This window comes from Saimiri boliviensis, chromosome 8, assembly GCF_048565385.1.
Source record: "Saimiri boliviensis isolate mSaiBol1 chromosome 8, mSaiBol1.pri, whole genome shotgun sequence".
NCBI lineage: Eukaryota > Metazoa > Chordata > Mammalia > Primates > Cebidae > Saimiri > Saimiri boliviensis.
In genome coordinates this window covers 15770961-15783392 of record NC_133456.1, presented here as the reverse complement: position 1 = coordinate 15783392, position 12432 = coordinate 15770961, and the positions used below count along the sequence as shown (strand labels likewise).

The window sequence follows — 12432 nt, the reverse complement described above, 5'->3', positions numbered from 1 at the left end:
CAATGAGATGATTCAGAGTTGTTTATGAGTTCTCTCTCCTGCTGCTTCCAGCACATCCTAAGATTGCATCTGAAGTAACTCAAAATCATTACCATTTCCTTCTTTGTATCATGAGCTTACCCTCCTCTTCCCCTCCCATCTGATCTGGAGTAAAAATAAAAAAGCAGTAATAGCCACCATCAATACATAATTATGTCAGATGCACTTGTCAACTTACAGATCTTTCTCATACTGGAATGTAGCCCTGCTTCATGGAAAAGTCACCGAAGGGTGAGTAGGCTACAAATTGATGGATTTTCTCTGCCTTCCCTATAAAATGAGAGTTCAAGTTAAAAATTAAGTTGTATCTTAAGAAATCAAAGGGATATGATGAACATCAATGCAAAAAGCCTCAATAAAATACTGGCAAATCAAATCCAGCCACACATCAAAAAGCTTATCCACTACGATCAAGTTGGCTTCATCCCTAGGATGCAAGGCCAGTTCAACATATGCACACCAATCAGTATAATCCATCACATAAAAAGAACTAAAGACAAAACCCACATGATTATCTCAATAGATGCAGAAAAGGCCTTTGATAAAATTAAACATCCCTCCATGTTAAAAACTCTCAATAAACTAGGTATTGATGAAACATACCTCAATAACAGCCATTTATGACAAACTCACAGTCAGTATCATACAGAATAGGCAAAAGCTGGAAGTGTTCTCCTTGAAAACTGGCACAAAACAAGGATTCCCTCTCTCACCACCCTTATTAAACATAGTATTGGAAGTCCTGGCTAGGTCAGTCAGGCAAGAAAAAGACATATAGCATATTCAAATTGGAAGAGAGGAAGTCAAACTGTCTCTGTTTGCAGATAACATTATCCCGTATCTACAAAACCCTATAGTCTTATCCCAAAAGTTTCTTAAGCTGAAAAGCAACTTTAGCAAAGTCTCAGGATACAAAATCAGTGTGCAAAAATCACAAGCATTCCTGTACACCAACAACAGACAAACAGCCAAATCATGAATGAATTCCCATTCACAATTGCTACAAAGAGAAAAAAATACCTAGGAATACAGCAAACAAAGGAATTGAAGGACCTCTTCAAAGAGAACTACAAACCATTGCTCAAGGAAGTCAGCAAGGACACAAACAAATGAAAAAAAACATTCTATGCTTATGGATCGGAAGAATCAATTTGTGAAAATGACTGTGCTGTCCAAAGTAATTTGTAGATTCAGTGCTCTTCCCAATAAACTACCATTGATGTGCTTCACATAATTAGAAAAAAAATTAAATTCATATAGTACCAAAAAAGAGTGCATATAACCAAGACAATCCTAAGCAAAAAGAACAAAGCTGGACGCTTTCAAACTATACTACAAGGCTACAGTAACCAAAACAGCATGGTACTGGTACAAAACCAGATACATAGACCAATGGAACAGAACAGAGATCTCAGAAATAAGACTACACATCTACAACCATCTGATCTTTGACAAACCTGACAAAAACAAGCAATGGGGAAAGAATTCACTATTTAATAAATGGTGCTGGGAAAACTGGCTAGCCATATGCAGAAAACTGAAACTGAACCCCTTTCTTATATATACAAAAATTAACTCAAAATGGATTAAAGACTTAAGTGTAAAACCCACAACTATAACAACTCTAGAAGAAAATCTGGGCAATACCATTCAGGACATAGGCACAGCAAAGATTTCATGATGAAAATGTCAAAAGCAATTGCAACAAAGGCAAAAATTGACAAATGGGATATAATTAAAGAGCTTCTGCACAACAAAAGAAACTGTCATCAGAGTGAACAGACAACCTACAAAATGGAAGAAAATTTTTTTAATCTGTCCATCTAACAAAGGTCTAATATCCAAAATCTACAAGAAAAAAAATCTACATTTTTTTGTGTAAATCTACATTTACAAGAAAAAAAAAAACATTAAAAAGTGGGCAAAAGACATGAATAGGCACGTCTCAAAAGAAGACATTTATGTGGCCAAGAAATGTATGAAAAAAAAGCTTAACATCCCTGATCATTAGATAAATGCAAATCAAAACCACAATGAGATACAATCTCATGCCAGTCAGACAGAGACCTAGAGGCAGAAATACCATTTGACCCAGAAATTCCATTACTAGGTATATACTCAAAGGAATATAAATCATTCTATTATAAAGATTCATACGTGTGTGTTCATTGCAGCACTACTCACAAACTTTTTAAACTTTAACAAATGATAAAAAAAAAATTAATGATATAATAAATTATTTCCATGACACTAGGTAAAAACATAAGTATGTATTATTCCACTCAGATCTGTCACTTTGCTTCTCAGTCACCACGCTTACCCCAGTATTCCTGTACAGTAGTCCTCTAGATCTTCCCTTGACTTTGGAGGTCATATTGAAGAGTAAATTCCCATTCTGGCTACAGTATTTACAAATATAAGCCTCACAGAGTTTTTCAGAGTAAGGAAGAGCAACACAAAATAATCTTGTGAAGCATGAGTTGCTTTTTCTTGATAACACCCTAACACTGTTAAAAAGAGCTAAGTATGATCGCATTTATTTTTAATCTACCTTTCATATACTTATTTACACAAAGACATGGACTCAACCTAAATGCCCATCAATGACAGACTGGATAAAGAAAGTGTGGCACATATACATCATGGAATACTACTCAGCCATAGAGAGGAACAAGATAATGTCGTTTACAGGAATATAGATGGAGCTGGAAGCCGTTATCCTCAGCAAACTAACATGGAAACAGAAAACCAAACATTGTGTATTCTCACTAAAAGTGGGAGTTGAGCAATGGGAACATGTGGACATAATGAGGGGAACAACACACACTGGGGCCTGTTGGGGGGTGGGAGCAGGGAGAGCAGGATAAATAGCTAATGCATGTGAGGCTTAATACCTAGGTGATGGGTTGATAAGTGCAGCAAACCACCATGGCACACGTTTACCTACGTAACAAACGTGCACGTCCCAGAACTTTAAATTAAATTTTAAAAAATCAAAGGGATATTTTCCTCACACCTGACTTTTTGGACTATTATACCAACCTAGGAGTTAATCACATTGACAAAACTGCCTAATAGACTAAAACTTAATTTTAAATAAAGTAAACATTTTTTAAAACCTGCTAGAGATGTTGTTGGACAAATAGGCCAAAAGACAATTTTTAAAAATAGATCTTATGCTTTGAAGAAGTTTTGAGTTCAAAACAAAATTGAGAGGAAGGTACAGAGATTTCTCATAAACTTTCTGTCTCCACATACGCCCCCCCCACCTCATTATCAACATCTCTAACCAGAGTAGTACATGTGTTATAATTAATGAACTATATTGACAAATCATTATCACCCCAAGTCCATAACTTGTTTTGGTTTTCATTTCTGCTATGTAAAGAAAAAAAGTGTTTTATGATTTTTCAAGTTGGTTAATCATAATGATCACTTAATAAAGGAAATGCTGGTTTTAATGTCTGCTAATTTTGCACTTTTCTTAAGAAATGGATTAAATCAATTTACGATAATTTTAAAAAAGCCTTTCCAGGGATCTAACTCTTTTACACATTCAATTTTCAAGAAGAAAAATCCTGTCTAATCTGTATCGATTTCCAAGAACAGTAAATAAGTAGATGAAAAGTAGACTAAAAATAAATGCTACCATACATAATTCTTTTTAAGAGCTGTCAGGGTGTGTTATCAAGAAAAAGCACCTCATGCTTCACAAGATTATTTTGTTTTGCTCTTCCTTACTCTGAAAAATTCGATAAGGCTTATACTTATAAATACTGTAGCTAGTATTTACAAGTGGCATTCAATATGACCTCCAAGTCAGGGGAAGATCTAGAGGACTAGTGTACAGGAATACTGAGGTAAGCACTGTGACAGAGAAGCAGTCAAAGTGACAGGTCTGAGTGGAATAATACATACGTTTTTATCTGGCGACATGGAAATAATTTATTATATCCTTAGTATATTTTTTCTTGTTTGTTAAAGTTAAAATCACATACCATATTTTGTAAACTGTACTCATATGCTGTATAAACTAAAAAATGAAAAACGAGCAACCCCAATGCTTTTAAAAATGGAAATCTTGAGAAAATAAGAAGTTATAGACATAACTGTTTTGAAAGTGCCTTTGTTTAGATCCAAAAGGGAAAGATAGAGAACTTTGTTAAATCTGAACTTGTATCTTACTGCCAAAAAATTGAATTAAAAAGAACAATGAGTTTTCCTATAATGTCATATTAAAAACATAATTCTAAGAATTGTTGACTTGAACTTGAGGATGCAAATGTTGTTATGAGATGTTTGCCACAGAAGTCAGTGTTTGTTCACTTACAGTTGTAAATTGTGGTTTTCAGAGGAAGTTTTTTTTTTATTTACTGTGATTAATGCACTAACTGTGAACTCACTGGCCTCTAGGAAGCTCTCCAAGAAATAGGGACATAGTTGGAAGTTTTGATCCATCTAAAAATTATTTCACAGGTAAAAGAAAAATGGCTCTGACAGTATAATTTAAAAACAAAATACAAAATTTTTATTCTCCTGGATGGTGCTCATTGATGATACAACATGTGAGGCAGAATTAGGAACTAATCTCTTCCTGTTTTTTAAAATTTATTACGCAGAGATAATTTTCATGCAATAATGAACTTAAAAGTCTGGTCTAAATACTCTACTCCGTTCATATCTACCAGAAGGACATCTGATTCTCCCAGGCTTGAATGCAGTGATGCGATAATAGCTCCGTGCTGCCTCTAACTCCTGGTCTCAAGTGATCCTCCTTCCTCAGCCTCCCAAGTAGCTAGGACTACAGGCACAAGCCATGGTACCTGACTGTTTTGTTGTTGTTGTTGTTGTGGTAGAGACAGGGTCTCGTTATTTTGCCCATGCTAGTTTCAAACTTCTGGGCTCAACTGATCCTCTTACCTTGGCCTCCCGAAATGCTGGGAGGCCACTGCATGTGGCCTATGCTGGTACTTTCGCCAACAAAAAACACCAATGGAGTAGTTTTCTTATTTTCAAATGACAAAAAATAATGAACAAACATTACATGGCTTTTATTTATTTATTTATTTATTTGAGTTAAGAGTCTCACTCTGTCACTCAGGCTGGGATACAGTGTCGTGATCTTGGCTCACTGTAACCTCCTCCTCCCAGGTTCAAGCAATTCTTCTGCCTCAGCCTCCCGAGTAGCTGGGATTACAGGTTCCCACCACTGCCTTTGGCTAATTTTTGTATTTTTAGTAGAGATGGGCTTTCACCATGTTGTCCAGGCTGGTCTCAAACTCCTGACCTCAAGTGATCAGCCCATATATAGCATTCTTAATAATGTACAGAACTGAAATGAAATTCAATTCATTTTTGAAAAATAATTTGAGAAATTTGAAATAGAAGAGCATTAATTAGTCAGGTACCATGGCTTGTGCCTGTAGTCCTAGCTACTTGGGAGGCTGAGGAAGGAGGATCACTTGAGACCAGGAGTTAGAGGCTGCACAGAGCTATTATCGCATCACTGCACTCAATTATAGAATTGTAGAATGCAACTCTAATAGTGTCTAATGATCACAGTATGATGACCAGCCATTGTAATTTTAAGGGAGAGAAAAAGAAAGATTTCGTGTAGATTTTAAAATGTGTAATTTCTTGGGAGGCTGAGGTGGGAGGATGGTTTGAGCCTGGAAGGCAGAGGCTGCAGTGAGCCGAGATTGCGCCATTGCACTCCATCCTGGTTGACAGAGCCAAGACCCTGTCTCAATCAATCAATCAGTCAGTCAATCAATAAAATGTATAAGTCAATCAAACAGTCAATCAGTAAAATGTATACTTGCAAGAAATTTTCTTTTTGAGAAATTATGCCAGGAAAAGAGGGTGTGCCTATGAGTCTATATAGGGGTGTATGTGTGTATAGGCATGTGCAAGAATGTGTGTGTGTGTGTGTTGTTGGGAAGAACAGAAGTAAAAAGGAAAGAATTTTGGAATCCTGGGGTAATTCAGATGGTGGATGGACATTTATCTTACAAGTGCTTTTTTTTTCTTTTGGTAAGTGATGAAAATAGTAACACCAGCAAACGTCAAAAGTCTACTTTTCTCCTAATATGATTGTGGCATTCCCTTTGGAAGGCAGACTTTTCCTTTGCCTGAAATTTATCAGTTATTAATTTGGATTTTGTCAAAATAATTAGACCAGGCTCGTATACTTCAGTACGATACCGTCATGTGACAGAGCACATGGAATGTGCAGAGTCATCTTGAAAAACGAACAATGAAGACAGGACAGGCTCCAGGTGGAGCCTTGGAGTGTAGGAAGAGGTTGCATTCTCACCTCGTCTCCTGAAGGGCTGGCTGAGCAAGAAAACCCAGCCCAAGGAGTTTAGGTAATAAGTATGGAATTGTCGACCATTTTCATCTTTTCCCATCATAATTTTTAAAATCACATATATTTTTTTTTTCTGCTGCTAGGAGAGATTTTCTGCCGAAATCTTCCCACTGACTTCTGATTTAGTCCATTGCCAATGTGTTTGTGCTTGACTCTCATTTGGGCATCTTTCCTCTGGGTCTTTTATTTAGGATTATTTTTAGAGAGAAGAGAAGGGAAAATGAAGTATCCCTATTCAGCACAGGGTCCAAGTACACTGGCCTTGTATGGATGTGCTTAGGAGAGGCAGGAATGGACACTAGAGAGGGCCCAGGAGTGGCATTTATTCCAAGCCTGCCTAATATCAGTACAGGGACTGCCTGTGGGTATTATAGTTATTTTGAAAGACTGAAAATAAGCAAAACGAAAAAAAAAAAAAAAAAACCCAAAACTCCCTTCCAGTTCAAAACTTCAGAGGGCAAAAGTTCAAGAAAGGATTTATTTTTAATGTTGAAAGAGAAGAGATTGTGAGCAAAATCGAGAACAGTGATTAAAATGCAAAACCCCAGGAAGCCCAGAGGTGCTGTTTGGTTTGTTGAGTGTTTTTTCTGAGTCAGAAGCCAGCTTTATATCTGCTTTATTCCTGAAAGGTTTTTCTAACTGGTTGGTAGTCTACAATAAAAACCATTTTCTACAGCTTTAATGTGTGCTGAGGAGGGGCGGGGGATGCTTAAAAGAAGTCCTATGAGTAAGTAGACCTTGCTGATGAGGGCATTATATTTGCAAAGATGTGCATGCATGTGTGTGTGTGTTTGCATTCTTGTGCATGCTTATTTGCAAACACAAGGGGCAAAATCACAGATAAGCATAGCTGAGACCATAAACTAGCAGTAAAGCACATAACTGATATGGATCTACCACTTTCTTAGGCTTCGTAACTTAACATCTCTTACTGTAACTAACTAGAAGAATTTACTAGCCGTGTGCAGCGGCTCACGCCTGTAATCTCAGCACTTTGGCAGGCCAAGACGGACGGATTGCCTGAGCTAAGGAGCTTGCGACCAGCCTGGCAACACAGTGAAACCCTGTCTCTACTAAAATACAAAAAATTAGCCAGGCTGGTGTCGTGCACCTGTAGTCCCAGCTACTTGGGAGGGTGAGGCAGGAGAATTGCTTGAACTCGGGAAGCAGAGGTTGCACTGAGCCAATATTGTACCACTGCACTCCAGCCTGGGCGACAGAGCAAGACTCTATCTCAAAATAAATAAATAAATAAATAAATAAACATAAACAAATAAAAAGAACTTACCCCTTGCCTAAAAATGAAATCTATTTATAGAAGCCCAAAGCTGTAAGGGACATTTATATCATTTATTATGAATGTGTTCTATGAAAAACCAAGATCCAAAAAAGTGACTTGCCTAAGGTGCTGAGTTGTTGTCAAAGTATTTTATTCCCCACCTGGTGGTCTTCATCTTTGTCATTCTTATGAAGCTTATTTTTCCTGAGAAAATAAAAATCATACACGACCACTACAGACTTTTGGTAATCCAGTTGGTTTATCTGTTTGTCAAATGTGTATTGAGCACCTGATATATATGTCAGGCACCATCTTAGGCTCTGGCATCACAATGATGAGGAAAACAGACATAGTCTCTGCTCTTGGGAGGTAAATTGAATCTTAAAGCTATGTGAATTGGTTCTATGTATGTTGCTCTTCCTTTGAAGAAACTTACAAACTAATTGTAGCCTCTGCATCCTCCATCTGTACCAGCCAGGAAGGAACAGACTAGCTTAGACAAATCCTTCAGCCTCTGCTGGAGGGGAACAAACCTTGGCCATGTACCTGGTAAGGGATACAGTGGCTTCCCTTCAAACAGATCTGCTTCCCAGGGAAGTGACCAAGAATGACACAGGACAAAATCAAAGTGCAACCTGCAGGACTGTGCAGGGTGTGGAGGAGATGGGATTTCCTTCATTCATCCTCCTCAGGAGTGATTTTTACAACACAGTTCTCTTCAGCACTTCTTCCACCAGCCCTCTCAGGGAAACAATGACTTACTGAAGGAACCTCCTGGTTCGACAGTCTGTTTTGCGGGAAAGAAAAAAAGCTTACTTGCAGCAAGTAAGAAAAAATAAGTAATGGCTTTGGAGTCTTGGAAGCATCTTAAATTATGGGCTGAGCAACTAGCTTTAGACATTGAATCTGAGTTTATGCCAGCTGCAGCCGAAACATCACTGACAACCAGCACAGGGAACTCGCACGGCTTGCTGCCTTCCCTCAGACACACTTCTGGAATTCTCCTGTATCTTGAAGATGTGGAGGGAGCACACAAATAAATAATAATGACAGTAATTTATTAGATTATCTTGCCTTTGCTCTTTCCAGAATGTTATCTTTGGAGCTACTCTTGTTTTGAAACTGTTTTAAATCAAACTCAGTTCTGGCTGCTTTGGCTTTTGGTGAGAATATTATGAGACCCAAGAATATTTCAATAAAAACATGTCCATTGAATGTGTATTCATGAGTTGATAATGAGTCCATAATGATCCTCAAAAAGAAGAATGCCAGAAGAAACTCATTCAAGGCAGCTCGTACCAATGTCTTATTTCGACATTATGCAACTGAAAGAAAAGCGCATCTAATGTCCTTCAGGTAGGAACTATCTTTCAAGGTAAGCAAATAGCTCTAGTTGACAACATAAAGCTTGAAGAATGACAGCTAAATGTAGAGGTATGATAGAAAATCATAATCTTGCAATTCCTAATGAGAATATAGATCCAGGCAAGGACTATTAACATGTGCCTGGGGACATTAGGGGAGTGGTTGATGGGACTTGGACATCTGTATGGTGCCATAGTAACAATATGATGATGTGATTCTGGTCTTCAGGAGAAAAACAGAATTGCGCAATCAAACTCAGTTCTGGCTGCTTTGGCTTCTAGTGAGAAAAGTATTATGAGACTCATGTAAAGGTTGATCCTGGCATCAGGAATAGTGGGACAACCAGTTATTCCATATCTCTTGGGGTCATGAATTCTGATGTCACAGCATCACCCATGATACAGTCTAGTCAAAGATGTTTAACTTGGGTCTAATCAACATGTAGATGTAACTTCCAGGATATACAAGGGAAAGAGGAACAAGATAAATGACACCACTGGCAAGCATGATGGGGTCTCTATAGGCCACTGGCCAAGTGGCTGCAATAAGAAGCTACCCATGAAGACACTGGCTGCTGGATTAAAAGATGGAGAGAGAACATAACAGCTAGGTGTAATATATGGTCAAGGATTGGTTCATGGTTTGGACAAAGAAGCTGGAAAGGACGTTTAGGGAAACATTTAGTGAATTTGAATAGTAAATGACTATTAAATGATATTAAAGAATGATTATTAATTTTAGGTGTCATAGAATTTTTTTTTTGTTAAGCAGGAAAGTGTCCTTTTTTAAAGAAATGCATTTTCAGATAGTTTTGTGGGCAATGTTGTGCATGATATCTCTAACAGGACACACAGCTTGACATTATGTGTGAGACAGATTGTGATGTTCAAGCCCCCTGTGGACAGGTTGAACAAAGTGGACATTTAACCAACAGTCTTTTCAGAGACTAGCAGGTAATGTGTAATTACAAATTACTATAAAATTACAGAGTAAAAGTTTCGTGAAACATTTTCCGAAGATTAAAGTCTGAGAGTAAAGAGTTAAAAAAGAGTAGACTATTTAGTTCAAAATAATGAGGAAGGCATTATCATAGGAAGATAACAAAATTTTAAGATGTGATACATGATTTAATTTTAATATTGCTGTTAGAATCTAATTTCCACTTGTCATAATGAATAATTTTTAAAACTTTTCTTCACTCATTGCTACTCAAAATCTTCACTGACTAGTAAAAATCTTTCAACTACAGGGCAACTGTTATAAATTATGATATGTCCATATCTCAAATATTATGAAGTCATTAATAATTAAGATGTGGATTTAATATTTGGTTAATATTTAATGACATGAAAACATGTTTATGGCAATGTTCAGTGCAGGATATGCAACTTTATTATAATATAGTCCTAATTTTATGTATTAATAAGTGTAAATGATCAGGCCCCAGGTTATTGCCGAAAGAGGGATAAAGACGCACCATTTAATGTAGTCCTAATATCATTAATTATTAAAAGAAAATATAAGAGAGAAAAAAACACACATGAGGAGACAGTAAAAATCTGTTTAGTTGACCAAGTATGAGTTTCATTATTGTCTGTTTTAAACAAGGGAGTAGGTTTTCTCACTACATTCAGCCAATGTGGTAAATTTTCTGATATGTTAAGAGACTCACAATTTTACTCATTTCCAAAGCTGAAAGTTGAAGAGTTGAAGCCCTTTTGCCTTTCTCAGAATGACCACACTTAGAGTGAGCTTCCTCACCACCAAGTACAAGAACACATGGTGGGCCTGGAAAGGCAATTCTGCTCTGAGGAATGTGAGGCAAGCATAAACCTAATGTGATGGCAGAGCTGTCACACCCTGTGGCCATCCATTACATTTCCTCTGACTGTTCTTTCACTCGCCAGAAAGGTAACCATGCCTGTGCAGCTCCCAGGAGATCCAGATCCACAGAAAGAAATGCAATCCTTCCTGACAGGCAGCGTTTCCTGCAGAGAAGAAGGAGCTTCTCCAATGGTCACATGTATAGAAAATGTTGAAGAGACCTGCCTCTTTCATAGGAAGGGTAAATAGAATTCCAACCACATTGAAAAACACCTCTCCCCCTGCCTATTGAAGTAGGATACTCAGCAACAATTCAAAAGACTGCGGTCTACATGTACCGATGAGGAATGACCTTCAAGCTTCATTATTCAGTGAGTGAAGCCAGAGTTATAACAACAGAGCTTACAGAATCTCACACACACATACATGCTTCCACATGCAAACACATGCATGTGCACACACATACACACACTCTAGCAAAGAAAAGATGAACACATACCAAACTTTTAGTGATAAATATATATGAGGAACTAGGAAAGGGATGGAATAAAAGGGAATGTTCACTTTTCTTACTCTATATATTTCTGAAGCTTTTGGATTTTCTTTTTACAACAGGAGGTATTCATTTATTTCTCATGTAATTTTAAAAGAGAGGGAATGATGAATTCATACACTCCTGGTAGAAATGTATATAGTCATTCGAAAACAGTTTGACAGTTCCTCAAAAAGTTAAACATAGAGTTATCATATGACCCAGCCATTTCACTCCTAGGTGTTTACCCAAGAAAGAAAAAAATATATGTTCATGCAAATACTTGAGCATTTATAACAGCATCGTCTGTAATAACCAAAAATCAGAGGCAACCAAAATGTCTGCAAACCAATGAATGGATAACAAACTGGTATAGGCCATGTAATTGAATACTATTCCACAGTAATAGGGAACAACTGTTGGTACTCACAACAACGTGAATACATCTCAAAATGATGCTGAGCGAAAGAAGCCAGACAAAAGAGTATTTTTTATGTATTTCAATTCTAGAAACAAAATTCGAGAAATGCAAACCAAAGATCAGTGGTTGAATGTGGTGAGGAGACGGGGAGGTGGGAGGAAGGAATTAAGAGTGGGTTCAAGGACACTTGGGGTGATGGATATGTTCACTGCCTTCATTGTAGTAAAGATTTCTCCAGTGTGTACTCAGCAAGATTTATCCAATTGCATACTTTAAACGTGTAGTTTATTGTGTGCTAAATCATAACTCAGTGAATCTATAAAAAAAGTAATACATGCTTAATATAGAATATTTTGAAATAACGTAAACATGAAGACAAAAAAATTAAAAACCGCTACTCTTTTGAAAAGAAAACCTGTAACATTTTGGCGCTGCTTCTCCCAGGAAAGTTTCATGTCCATCATGCTGTCAGCTCTACAAGGGCAAGCCTGCCTGATTCAACAGCTGTATTCACAGAACTATGCCTGGAAAAGCAAAGGTGGGATAATTAAGTTTGGATAAATAAATGAATGTGTAAAATACCCTACCCTCTTCATTTCATA

General features: G+C 37.2%; 1 protein-coding gene across 3 annotated transcripts in view; it reads left to right on the top strand.

Annotated features, from left to right (window-relative positions):
- Positions 1-3650: 3650 nt before the first annotated feature.
- Positions 3651-12432, top strand: part of CCR9 (C-C motif chemokine receptor 9) — a 46457-nt gene continuing 37675 nt past the window's right edge. Inside the window, exons 1-2 of one of the 3 annotated variants that reach the window (XM_074403991.1) lie at positions 3651-3899; positions 8778-12368. The gene's annotated coding sequence lies outside the window, so the exon portion shown is untranslated. Of the gene's footprint in view, positions 3900-5518; positions 12369-12432 lie in introns of those variants that run through there. The other 2 variants (XM_010336995.3, XM_010336996.3) reach the window with 2 other exon arrangements.